General features: G+C 42.1%; 2 protein-coding genes across 5 annotated transcripts in view; both read right to left on the reverse strand.

Moving 5' to 3' along the window:
• Positions 1-7,407, reverse strand: part of LOC111961398 (retinoic acid receptor alpha) — a 240,792-nt gene extending 233,385 nt beyond the window's left edge. For both annotated transcript variants that reach the window (XM_023983634.3, XM_023983632.3), the window contains exon 1: positions 7,219-7,407. The gene's annotated coding sequence lies outside the window, so the exon portion shown is untranslated. The remainder of the gene's footprint in view (positions 1-7,218) is intronic.
• Positions 1-12,183, reverse strand: part of amacr (alpha-methylacyl-CoA racemase) — a 410,966-nt gene that overhangs the window by 254,825 nt on the left and 143,958 nt on the right. The gene's annotated exons all lie outside the window — the stretch shown is intronic.

Here is a 12,183-nt window from a genome sequence, read left to right on the forward strand (position 1 = left end):
TTTTAACCTATTTATTGATGCGATTTTGATATTCTATTGGTCACGTTCATGCGATGCATACATGTGTCACATAAAGAGAGCAAGGGTTGAGGCAATGTTTTTCCTAAACAAATCCGGGATTTCGGTAACAGAACTCTTCAGTCTGAAATGGCAGTAATCATGTTACAGCTTCAGCAACACGGACATCGCGATAAACCCCGTTGGTGTTCTGTGATGGTCGCTGCAGCAAGGAGCGGACAGACAACGGGTGCTAGTCAGTCACGCCCTGTAATTTTTTTTCAAAACAGCACAGCAAGTTTAAGCTCGATCCAATCAAATCAATTGCTGGTCAGACTCCATGGGTCTTCATTATTTCAAATAGTGTGCTTAAAGTATCAGACAAACTCAATGCATATAGTTGTTTTGATTAAAACACATTGGATGTGTCTATATGGAAAAATACACGTTTTATATTTTTGACCAATCGATTGGTCAAATGAACAAACAACTCTCGGTCTACCAATTTTTGGGGGATTGGTCAGGGACAGCCCTAGTCTTATTCTGGTGACATTATGATCGATGCTAGACTGACGTTTGACAAATAAAAATATTCTTGCTCTTATCCATAGACTAGCCTAACCACCCTGTATTTGCAACATTTTTGGCTAGAGTGCAAACGTTTGTGACAAAGTATGGGTAGAGTTCAAAATGCAATGGAAAGTTTATGTACCAAATAAAAATCCAACGCTAATGTACCAAAGTTAAGCGAAGAAGTACATGGTGTGCACTACGTCGCTACGCAATGATTTATCTGCAACAAGTCTGTCTGGTGGAAACACAAATGGTGTGACAATTTGCATATTTGACTTCATGCGGATTCTAGACTATTCACGTGAAAATCTGTCGACCAATTGAATGGAAACCGAGCGAGTGACTGACATGAGATGAAAACTACCAAAGCGCTACCACATTTCACAATTGCACCTTGTGGATTCTACTTTTACACATCTCAACAGTTAGCTGAAAGTCTGACAGAGTTCCCGCAGTGTGCCTATTGAGTATGGCTGGGCTGTCACTGGTAATGAAGTGGTTTCACTGCCTGTCTGGACTGACTGGGAGGAGAATGAGCCTGGCTTTTTACAGCAGTGTGGATGTACTCAGAAGAAGCAATTGATACCATTGTTTTATGGAGAGGGCGGTGATTAACTAACGACAAAAGAGCTCTTTCACTGGAAATGTCAGCCGTCAAGCTGAGAGACTGTCCGACTGGGCAAAAAGAGTCTGTGGAAATCTTTTATGGAATTGTATGACACTGCCACAATATCCCCACACAAATTGTGAAACACAATAAGTCTCATGTGGTAAAAAAAAGATTTGGCCGACAGTGTGTACATGTAAGACAATGCCAGACCAATGTGAAATGTACCATAATGGACAGTATGAACGCCGTAACACAATTCAGAGTAGCCTAAGTATTCAACCACCTTCTATAAAAACAGTCTTCAAAATGGATTGATAGACAAAGTTAATGTTAAACTATGGCTTTGTCTTTCTCACAGAGATCAGAGAAACAATGCTATGTAGGCTAAATCTGATCATAATCTCAATGTCTAAATCAATAGTCTTTTCAATCACATCCAGTACAATAATAGCTCAGTGATCAGTCTTAAACTTAGCCTCATTTAAAAAGAAATGACCTAATCTTCAGGAATATTATACTGGTGAGGGACCTCAAATATAACMGATTATCCATTCTAGGCTGTTTCTTCCTGATTAGATTATACAATAGCCGATAATATTAAGGTCTCACAGCAGCCTCCTTGCATTTCTCAGAAAACACAATGGCCCTTGGTCCTCTAAATCCAAATCTGAATTAGGTAACAAGTTGAGAGAGTCTGGGAAGTACATACACCTTAGCCCAAATACATTTAAACTCAGTTTCTCACAATTCCTGACATTTAATCCCAGTAAAAATTTCCGGTTTTAGGTCAGTTGAGGATCACCACTTTATTTTAAGAATGTGAAATGTCAGAATAATAGTAGAGAGAATTATTATTTCAGCTTTATTTCTTTCCATCACATTCCCAGTGGGTCAGAAGTTTAAACATACACTCAATTAGTATTTGGTAGCATTGCCTATAAAATGTTTAACTGGGTCAAAACATTTCAGGAGCCTTCCACAATAAATTGGGTGAATTTTGGCACATTCTCCTGACAGAGCGGGTAGACTGAGGTCAGGTTTGTAGGCCTCCTTGCTCACACCACACTTTTTTTCAGTTCTGCCCACATAATTCTATAGGATTGAGTCAGGGCTTTGATGTGGCCACTCCAATACCTTGACTTGTTGTCCTTAAGCCATTTTGCCACAACTTTGGAAGATTGCTGTGGGTCAATGTCCATTTGGAAGACCCATTTGTGACCAAGCTTTAACTTCTTGACTGATGTCTTGAGATGTTGCTTCAATATAACCACCACAATTCCCTTCCTCATGATGCCATCATATTTGTGAAGTGCACCAGTCCTTCCTGCAGCAAAGCACCCCCACAACATGCTGCCACCCCCGTGCTTCATGTTTGGGATGGTGTTCTTCGGCTTGCAAGCCTCCCCCTTTTCCTCCAAACATAACGATGGTCATTATGGCCAAACAGTTCTTATTTTTGTATCAGACCAGAGGACATTTCTCTAAAAGTACAATCTGTCTATTATTGCAGTTGCACAAACGTAGTCTTGGCTTTTTTATGGCGTTTTGGAGCAGTGGCTTCTTACTCGCTGAGAGCAGCCTTTCAGGTTTGTCGATATAGGACTCGTTTATTGGGATATAGATACTTTTTTACCCGTTTCCTCCAGGCATCTTCACAAGGTCCTTTGCTGTTGTTCTGGGATGATTTGCACTTTGCCACCAAAGTACGTTCATCTCTAGGGAGAACAAACGTCTCCTTCCGAGTGGTATGACAGCTGCGTTGTCCCATGGTGTTTATACTTGCGGTACCAGCTTGTACAGATGAACGTGGTACCTTCAGGGCTTGGAAATTGCTCCCAGGATGAACCAGACTTGTGGGGAGCTTCACAATTGTTTCTGAGGTCTTAGCTGATTTCTTTTGATTTGCCCCGTGATGTCAAGCAAAGAGGCACTGAGTTTGAAAGTAGGCCTTGAAATACAGCCACAGGTACACCTCCAAATTCACTCAAATGAGTGCAAATTAGCCTATCAGAAGCTTCTAAAGCCATGACATCATTTTCTGGAATTATCCAAGCTGTTTAAAGGCACAGTCAACTTAGTGTATGTCAACTTCTGACCCACCGGAATTGTGATCGTGAATTAAGCTAAATAATCTGTCTGTAAACAATTGTCGGAAAAATTACTTGTGTCATGCACAAAGTAGATGTCCTAACCGACTTGCCAAAACTATAGTGTGTTAAGAAGAAATGTGTGGAGTGGTTCCGACTTCAACTGTATATTAGAACTTCAACGAGGTGAGGTGCCCTGCCACTAATACTTAAATGAAGTGGAGTTATTCTACTACTCTGACCTAATTGCGCTCTCTCCCTCATGAACACGGGAGAGCTGTGCACGCTGACATGTAATGATTATTTAATACCATCAAAGCCATAAAGGGAGAAATAAAAGGAGTCAATATAAAGGGGGAGGGGTGACTTAACCCTTTCATCGTGCACAGGGAGGACTAGGAGAGCAGGGAAACAAACAGTGGACTGTATTGAGACAGAATCAGTATGTGTGAGCTGGCCTGTCAAACCCCCATCAGCCTGGCTGACTGGAGCTCCCATATCCCTACATCACAGGGGCTTTACTTCCCCAATCCACTCTTCACCCCTGTTAGCGGCTCCCACCCTCCTCCTCTCAGTCTTTTCCCACACTCACCCCACTCCCAAAAGCAGCGGCTATGTCAGCAAGCACCACGGCCAAAACGACTATAACCTTGCAATTTATTTCTACTCATTCAGCAAGAGTGGCAATAGCAAAGAAACAACTTTCTCCCAACATGTCTTTATGAAAAACAACTAAAGAGAGCCGGAAGACTGACACCACACTACTGCTCATTATAACCCCAAATGTCTGATGTCTTTTTTTTCATAACAGGCATCCGAAGCCTCAGCTCTCGAAACTGTGGTTTCACTCAGATCTGAGCTCCTCGCTCCTGAAATAAAACCCACACAACTCTGGCGTCTCGGCGAGTGAGTGGGTCGACTCGGGTTGAGGCATTTACCGTTTAGCGAGGGCCTCGTGACATCTCTGGGGTAACCTGCCATTGTGGGGGACCCGTCTCATCTGTCACAACCCGATGAGTTTCTCCTGCACAGTCTCAGCCTTGTGAGGCAGGCAAACACCGGTTAAACTGAACACAAGGGACAGACAGGGCTGTGGTAAGGCTACTCACCACTATGGACCYCTGCTAACCGAACTTCAAATGTGTTGAGATTTCCTTTTTGGTATAATCTATATACCAAATTTAAATGGACGCTCTTACACTACAATCAGTTGTGCAAACATCTCTGCCTACCCCTGAACCACACCACATTGCTAGGAGTCTTGCTCCCCACATCTTGTTAGACATGGGTGTGTTTGGCAGACAGGCCAACTATTTAGCTACAGTATCATTTGAACTCCTTTAAACCCCATCTCTTTACCTTCAACAAGAATCTACAGATAGTAAAAAGGCCAGTTTTAGGAATAACACTGGGCATTTCCAAATACAAATCAGCAGCTCTGCGGGATACACATCTCATGTCCTGCAGTAAAGGTCTCCAAATGGGAACGCTCTCCCACCATCCTCCAATAACCCATCTCAGGTCATACGGCAAAAACTATTTGTTCCAAAGGTTACAAGAAGACAGAAAATGTCAGCCCATGTGAAAAATAAATTGCCAGGAGCTTTTGAGTCACTATCATGTTTTTCAGTGTGAAGTCAAAGAATATTTTCCTTTCCAGTGTCACACTTGACTTTATCATTTTGAAGAGGAAGGAGAAGAGGGGGAGCCAAGAGCCATCGCATCCATTGTGATGACACATTTACCGCCATGTGAAACCAAGTCGTGTGAGGCTTCTAAGTCTAACTGGCATCGCTCACACAAGAAGGAAACCAACTTTACGTAGAACACAAGTCACTCAAAAATACTCTGGACTTGTGAAAAAGCAGTTCACTCTTCTGCCTCTAATTATATCTGCATGCAAAATACTGTACTTGGCTATACAATAGACTTTTCTGCTATTCTAAAAACACATTGTACGGTCTAACCCTCAAACTTAGAATAGACAACCAACCAAAAAGAACATGTCTGCACTAGCATAGACAGAGTATCTGCCACAAGAGAAGCTGATGAACACATTGGATGTGCCTGCAAGGCTGAAGTTGGGCTGGCTGGCTCTGCTCTGATGTGTGTCCATATGGCATACTGTAGCCTATTAGTTAAACAAACTCATAACACAGTGACCACATCTCAGATCCTGTTGCCCTTGAGGGGAGAAAGGCGAACCCAAGTATGATTGKATCGTTGACGTACACAGGGTACCAGACCAGTGTGTAGGTTAACTCCCTCACCTGGGGCCCATCATGAGTTGATGACACAGCAGATAAAACTTCTATGATTGTATCATTTTCAACAGACCTGAAGAAACTAAAGCCAAGGGCAGTTAATATTACATAACAGTACCTTTCAGGATTAGCCCACTATAGTGGGGCTCCCGGGTGGCGCAGCGGTCTAAGGAACTGCATCTCAGTGCTAGAGGCATCACTACAGACCCTGGTTCAATTACAGACTGCATCACACCTGGCTGTGATTGGGAGTCCCATAGGGTGGCGCACAATTAGCCCAGTGTAGTCCGGGTTAGGGTTTGGCCAGGGTAGGCAGTCATTGTAAATAAGAATGTGCTTAACTGACTTGCCTAGTTAAATAAAATAAAAGTTAAATAGTGATAGTCGTAACAGTTGTGAACGTACTGCTTGGTTAGGTTAGAACTGACTAGGGCATATCCAGCTATGGCTACGGCACAACATGCATCTGTGATTCACACCATGAGGAGAGGTGACAGGGTGGGAAAATCCTCAGACACACCAAATTTCCCACTCAGCAACTAAGCCTCCAATGCATCTTGCTCTGAATGTCACAGGTTTTCTGTAGAAAAGGGCACATACCTTTTTCACAACAAAAAAAACACAGTAGTTTGTTGTGCACATCACACAGCCAGTCTTGGACAGAGCAATGGAATAATCCATATAAATGCATTATTTTATAAATCAATCATGCACCATAAATTATCTTAACACAGTGATTAGGCTACCTAATCATACAGAAACACAAAACGAAGTATTATTACAGATCTAAATAATAAACGTTTTTTTTWATGACTTAACAATATATTTGCAAGAAATTGGTAATAATAAAAATTGACCAAATCGGCAAAATTTTGAGATTGTGGCAACATGCACTGTAATGTTAATAATCATGTCATAGGTATTATGACATTTCATTTGTCAGCTGCTCCTCTGAAGGCATATTATCTTGGGAAAAGACTGCATCAAATGTGTAAACAAATTGGGGGTTACTGTCAGTGTGGCTTACATTGCAGTCATTTGCAGAAATAAAAACACTTCAGCACACGGTTTTTGGGATTGATTAACATCAATATTCCATTGTCTTGGCGTTCCATGGATGGCTCGCAATGAAGCAATAATTGTGTGCAAAAGAAACTATAGGGGTTTAGCAATCTGTGARCTACACTCATATCATGGTAAATACAGTGAAAAGTTTACAAACTGGTTGACCTTGCTACAAGGATTGGCGATGTAAATATCGAGTCAACTGTCAGCCTGTCAAAATGCGGTTAGCTGCTAGCCAAATCGCTAATTATCGCTTGATGATGCTTACGTTGAGATTTTATTGCGTGGTCCATTTCATTCATGCGAAAATAATACGGCAAATTGATAAAAKAACTGTTTTGCTATCTAATTAGAGAAGCCACCCTACGTGTTGATAGTGTAGCAAGTGTCAATCACGAGATTCATAACGAAATCTCACATCCCGCCGAACTGACATGCATGAAATCGTATAACGTTCGTGCACAAAATAAACGCAACTGAAAATACGGTTGTCGTCGGGCTGAATGAGTTCAATTGTTCGTGACATTTGCCTGTTGGCTTATGTTAATTTTGACCTGGACCGCACACTGTCCAAATGTTGACAAGGTAAGCCACCTCAAATAATAAGTGTCACATCAAATACCTTGGACCTGTTGCCTTCTCCTCCTGGTTCCGTGGTTGGTGGAAGTTGCGCCTAGTATAATTGTTTTGATACTCTCTCCAAAGTTTTTGAGTGTAAAACATTTAGCAGTGGATAACTACCGGTGTCGAGCCAAACTACCATCCGGCAATTTGTCGATGAGAGGCGGTGAACGGAGAAGTTGAGAAGAGCTTTTGCAGCGGAGCCATTGAAGTCACGTGCTCCGGCAGTGAAATTCAACACCACCCTCTCGCTCCGCCCCTTCTCCATTTATGGGGTGGTCCGCTGTCCTGTAAAAGGGATACTTCAGGATTTTGGCCAGTTTGTATTCTTAAAACCAGGGGGGAAAGTTACACTATATATACAAAAGTATGTGGACACCCCTTCAAATTAGTGGATTCGGCTATTCCAGCCATACCCGTTGCTGACAGGTGTATAAAACAGCCATGCAATCTCCATAGACCATTGGCAGTAGAATGGCCTTACTGAAGAGCTCAGTGACTTTCAACGTGGCGCTGTCATAGGATACCACCTTTCCAACAAGTCAGTTYATCAAATTACTGCCCTGCTAGAGCTGCCCTGATCAACTGTAAATGCTGTTATGGTAAAGTTGAAACAGCTAGGAGCGACAACGGCTCAGCCGTGGAGTGGTAGGCCACACAAGTTTACAGTAGCTCGTAAAAATAATCTGTCCTTGGTTGCAACACTCACTACTGAGTTCCGAACTGCCTCTGGAAGCAACATCAAGACAAGAACTGTTCGTAGGGAGCTTCATGAAATGGGTTTCCATGGCCAAGCAGCCGCACACAAACCTAGATCACTATGCGTAATGTCGGCGGGAGTGGTGTAAAGCTCGCCATCATTGGATCACGCTTCATCATCTGGCAGTCCGACGCTACCTGCCCCAATGCATAGTGCCAACTGTAAAGTTTGGTGGAGGAATAATGGTCTTGGGCTGTTTTTCATGGTTTGGGCTAGGCCCCTTAGTTCCAGTGAAGGGAAATCTTAATGCTACAGCATACAATGACATTCTAGACGATTCTATGCTTCCAACTTTGTGGTAACGGTTTGGGGAAGGAAGGCCCTTTCCTATTTCACCATGACAATACCCCCATGCACAAAGCGAGGTCCGTACAGAAATGTTTTGTCGAGATCGGTGTGGAAGAACTTGACTGGCCTGCACAGAGCCCTGACCTCAACCCCATCGAACACCTTTTGGATGAATTGGAACACAGACTGCAAGCCAGGCCTAATCACCCGACCTCACTAATGCTGTTGTGGTTGAATGGAAGCAAGTCCCAGCAGCAATGTTCCAACATCTAGTGGAAAGCCTTCCCAGAAAAGTGGAGGCTATTATAGCAGCAAAGGTGGGACCAACTCCATATTAATGCCCATGATTTTGGAATGAGATGTTCAGCAAGCAGGTGTCCACATACTTTTGGTAATGTAGTGTATCTGTTTTTTATTTTTTTTATTTAACTAGGCACATCAGTTAAGAACAAATTCTTATTTACAATGACAGCCTAGGAACAGTAGGTTAACTGCCTTGTTCAGGGGCAGAACAACATATTTTTACCTTGTCAGCTCAGGTATTCGATCTAGCAACCTTTTGGTTACTGGCCCAACGCTCTAACCACTAGGCTACCTGTTCAGCTATTCCTGTGTTTGAAAATCAATGGGGAATAGGGTTTTGGGATAAACAAAGAAAAATAAGGTCTGAGGTTCTATGAGATAATACCAGTCAGTTAACCTTGATGAATATGAATATGTGGACAACTACAAATACCTAGGTGTCTGGTTAGACTGTAAACTCGACTTCCAGACTTACATTAAGCATCTCCAATCCAAAATTAAATCTAGAATCAGCTTCCTATTTCGCAACAAAGCTTACTTCACTCATGCTGCCAAACATACCCTCGAAAACTGACTATCCTACCGATCCTTGACTTCGGCGATGTCATTTACAAAATAGCCTCCAACACTCTACTCAGCAAATTGGATGCAGTCTATCACAGTGCCATCTGTTTTGTCACCAAAGCCCCATATACTACCCACCATTGCGACCTGTATGCTCTCGTTGGCTGGCCCTCGCTTCATATTCGTCGCCAAACCCACTGGCTCCAGGTCATCTATAAGTCTTTGCTAGGTAAAGCCTCGCCTTATCTCAGCTCACTGGTCACCATAGCAGCACTCACGCGTAGCACGCGCTCCAGCAGGTATATTTCACTGGTCATCCCCAAAGCCAATTCCTCCTTCGGCCGCCTTTCCTTCCAGTTCTCTGCTGCCAATGACTGGAACGAACTGCAAACATCACTGAAGCTGGAGACTCATATCTCCCTCACTAGCTTTAAGCACCAGCTGTCAGAGCAGCTCATATATCACTGTACCTGTACCATAGCCCATCCAACTACCTCATCCCCATACTGTTATCTATTTTATTTATTTTGCTCCTTTGCACCCCAGTATCTCTACTTGTACACTCATCTTCTGCACATCTATCACTCCAGTGTTTAATTGCTATATTGTAATATTTTCGCCACTATGGCCTATGTATTGCCTTACCTCCGTTATCCTACGTCATTTGCACACACTGTATATAGACCTTTTCTATTGTTGTCACGATCGTGTGGAGGAGAGACGGACCAAAACGCAGCATGAGGAAAATAAGCCATCTTCTTTTAATTAAACGAACGAAGATGAACATGAAACGAAAACACTATTACAAACAAACAAAACAACAAATGATCGTGAAGCTAAATAACGCAAGTGCCCAGACAAGCAACAAACGTTAAACAAGACAATTCCCCACAACAAACTAAAGCCTATGGCTACCTTAAATATGGATCCCAATCAGAGACAACAGAAACCAGCTGTCTCTAATTGGGAACCCATTCAGGCAACCATAGACTTTCCTAGACAACTACACACAACATAGACACAGCTAGACAACTATACTAAACATAAAGCCAACTACTCTAAATAAACCCCCTAAACCTTACAATCACCCTGGACACTACAAAACCCACATAAATACCCATGTCACACCCTGACCTAACTAAAATAATAAAGAAAACAAAGAATACTAAGGCCAGGGCGTGACAATTGTATTATTGACTATGTTTGTTTATTCCATGTGTAACTCTGTGTTGTTGTTTGTTTTGCACTGCTTTGCTTAATCTTGGCCAGGTCGCAGTAAATGAGAACTTGTTCTCAACTAGCCTACCTGGTTAAATAAAGGTGAAATAAAAAAATAAAAAAATAATTATTATAATGCCTTCATGTGCTTTATGTGTTTTTTCTTATTACATGAATGCTTCAAAATTCACAAAAAGTGACTTCAGCTGATGAAGATTATCTCATAGAACAAAACTCCCACGATTTCCTAAGCCTGTGTTTACCACATACCTTTTTTCCCAAAAACCCTATAAAAACGCCATTCATTTCTACATAGACGTTTGTCCTACGAGCCATGGCGGAGTTAGTGCCTACAAAAAGACGCCATTACTATCTCTCTCTATTTGGCCCTTTATCCACTCCCCCAGAGTCAGATGACCTCGTGGATAGCATTTGTATGTCCCTGTGTACAGTATGAAGGAAGTACTTTCATGAGCCAATGCTAACTAGCACTAACGCAATGACTCATTGCCAAAATCACAAAGTGTCCCTCAGATGTGCAGACAGTTTTTCTTTCATGGTATTATCACAAATTGTATARATATTTGTATTTATAAAAATCTGTAATATTATCTTATGATTTTGTACTGAAATTGGATTATAAGGAGGGTACCTTGCTAAAGCAAACATTTATGATTATATTACTATTTCATACTTGCGAGTTGTCAGATAATGACATATCATGAAAACATTTTGCTTTGATATAGCACATTTACAAAATAAAGAAAAACAACTTTGATTATATTATCAATTGAATAACATGTTATTGCATTTATCGTCTTGGTAGATAAAGATGTGTATTATATCGACAGTCAGATTTAAATTAGAGATGGACAAGCCATTTTTCTGTGTTTAACCTCTACAATATATCTTGGCACAGCATCCCTTTATAGTACAAAAGACTGTAATTGAATTGAATTAGGTATGGTGTATTGGGAGTCAGCTGAGCATTATTTGTTGTGTGAACAGTGGAGGGAAAGGACACATTTGTTTCTGCCCTTCAGGTTTGTTTGTTTATTTGTTGCTTTCCATGTCAAAACCTACTGCCAGAATTTAGAACATTATGTGAGAGGTTGCATTTTTGGACACACTGGGACACACCACAGTCATTGAGATACTATACTTACCCCCCATTGCAACCCACCGCAAAGTTGACTGTTTGTCTCCTTCCCTGCAAGCTTTGTATTGCGGGCGGCTATTCCCTGTCTTTCCTGGATGTTTTTCCAATGCCCACGAGGCTGCTGCAACAATGCTGTGAGTGGCACTGAGCTGTGTCAACTGTCACACATCAGCACAGAAGTGAGGAATGCTGTGCTGGGGGTGACATGGGGGGGACACAGTCGTATGCGAGGACTGAGGACTCAGAGCAGAGTAAAAGGCCTTCAAATGCTCAAAGTGTGTTTTGGTGCAATTGGTTACTGTCAAAATAGAGAGTATGAGTGTGAGCAGATTTAGGCCTATTTCACAGGATTTWWWWWWWTTWTTATTATTTTTGGCAGGTGAAATTAGGCCCTGGCTTGATATCCTTATGTTCACAGATCTATGAAGAGTATACTTCCCTTTGCCTGCAGACAGACTGTGGGACTTTACTTTATTGGCAGCCATAGCTGCTGTGTTCCCTCAAGGCGGGTGTCCTCGGTACAGCTGCATCCTGGATGTGCAGTCAAGTTTATCATCTAATGTTAGGAGGAGCGCAGTACTGTATCTTAATAATGGACTTATTGTATGGTACTGAACAGCTCCTATTTCGGTATGAGTTCAGTGCATGGCCATAAGGAAGATATGTCACGCCGT

This window comes from Salvelinus sp. IW2-2015, linkage group LG4q.1:29, assembly GCF_002910315.2.
Source record: "Salvelinus sp. IW2-2015 linkage group LG4q.1:29, ASM291031v2, whole genome shotgun sequence".
Classification (NCBI taxonomy): Eukaryota; Metazoa; Chordata; class Actinopteri; order Salmoniformes; family Salmonidae; genus Salvelinus; species Salvelinus sp. IW2-2015.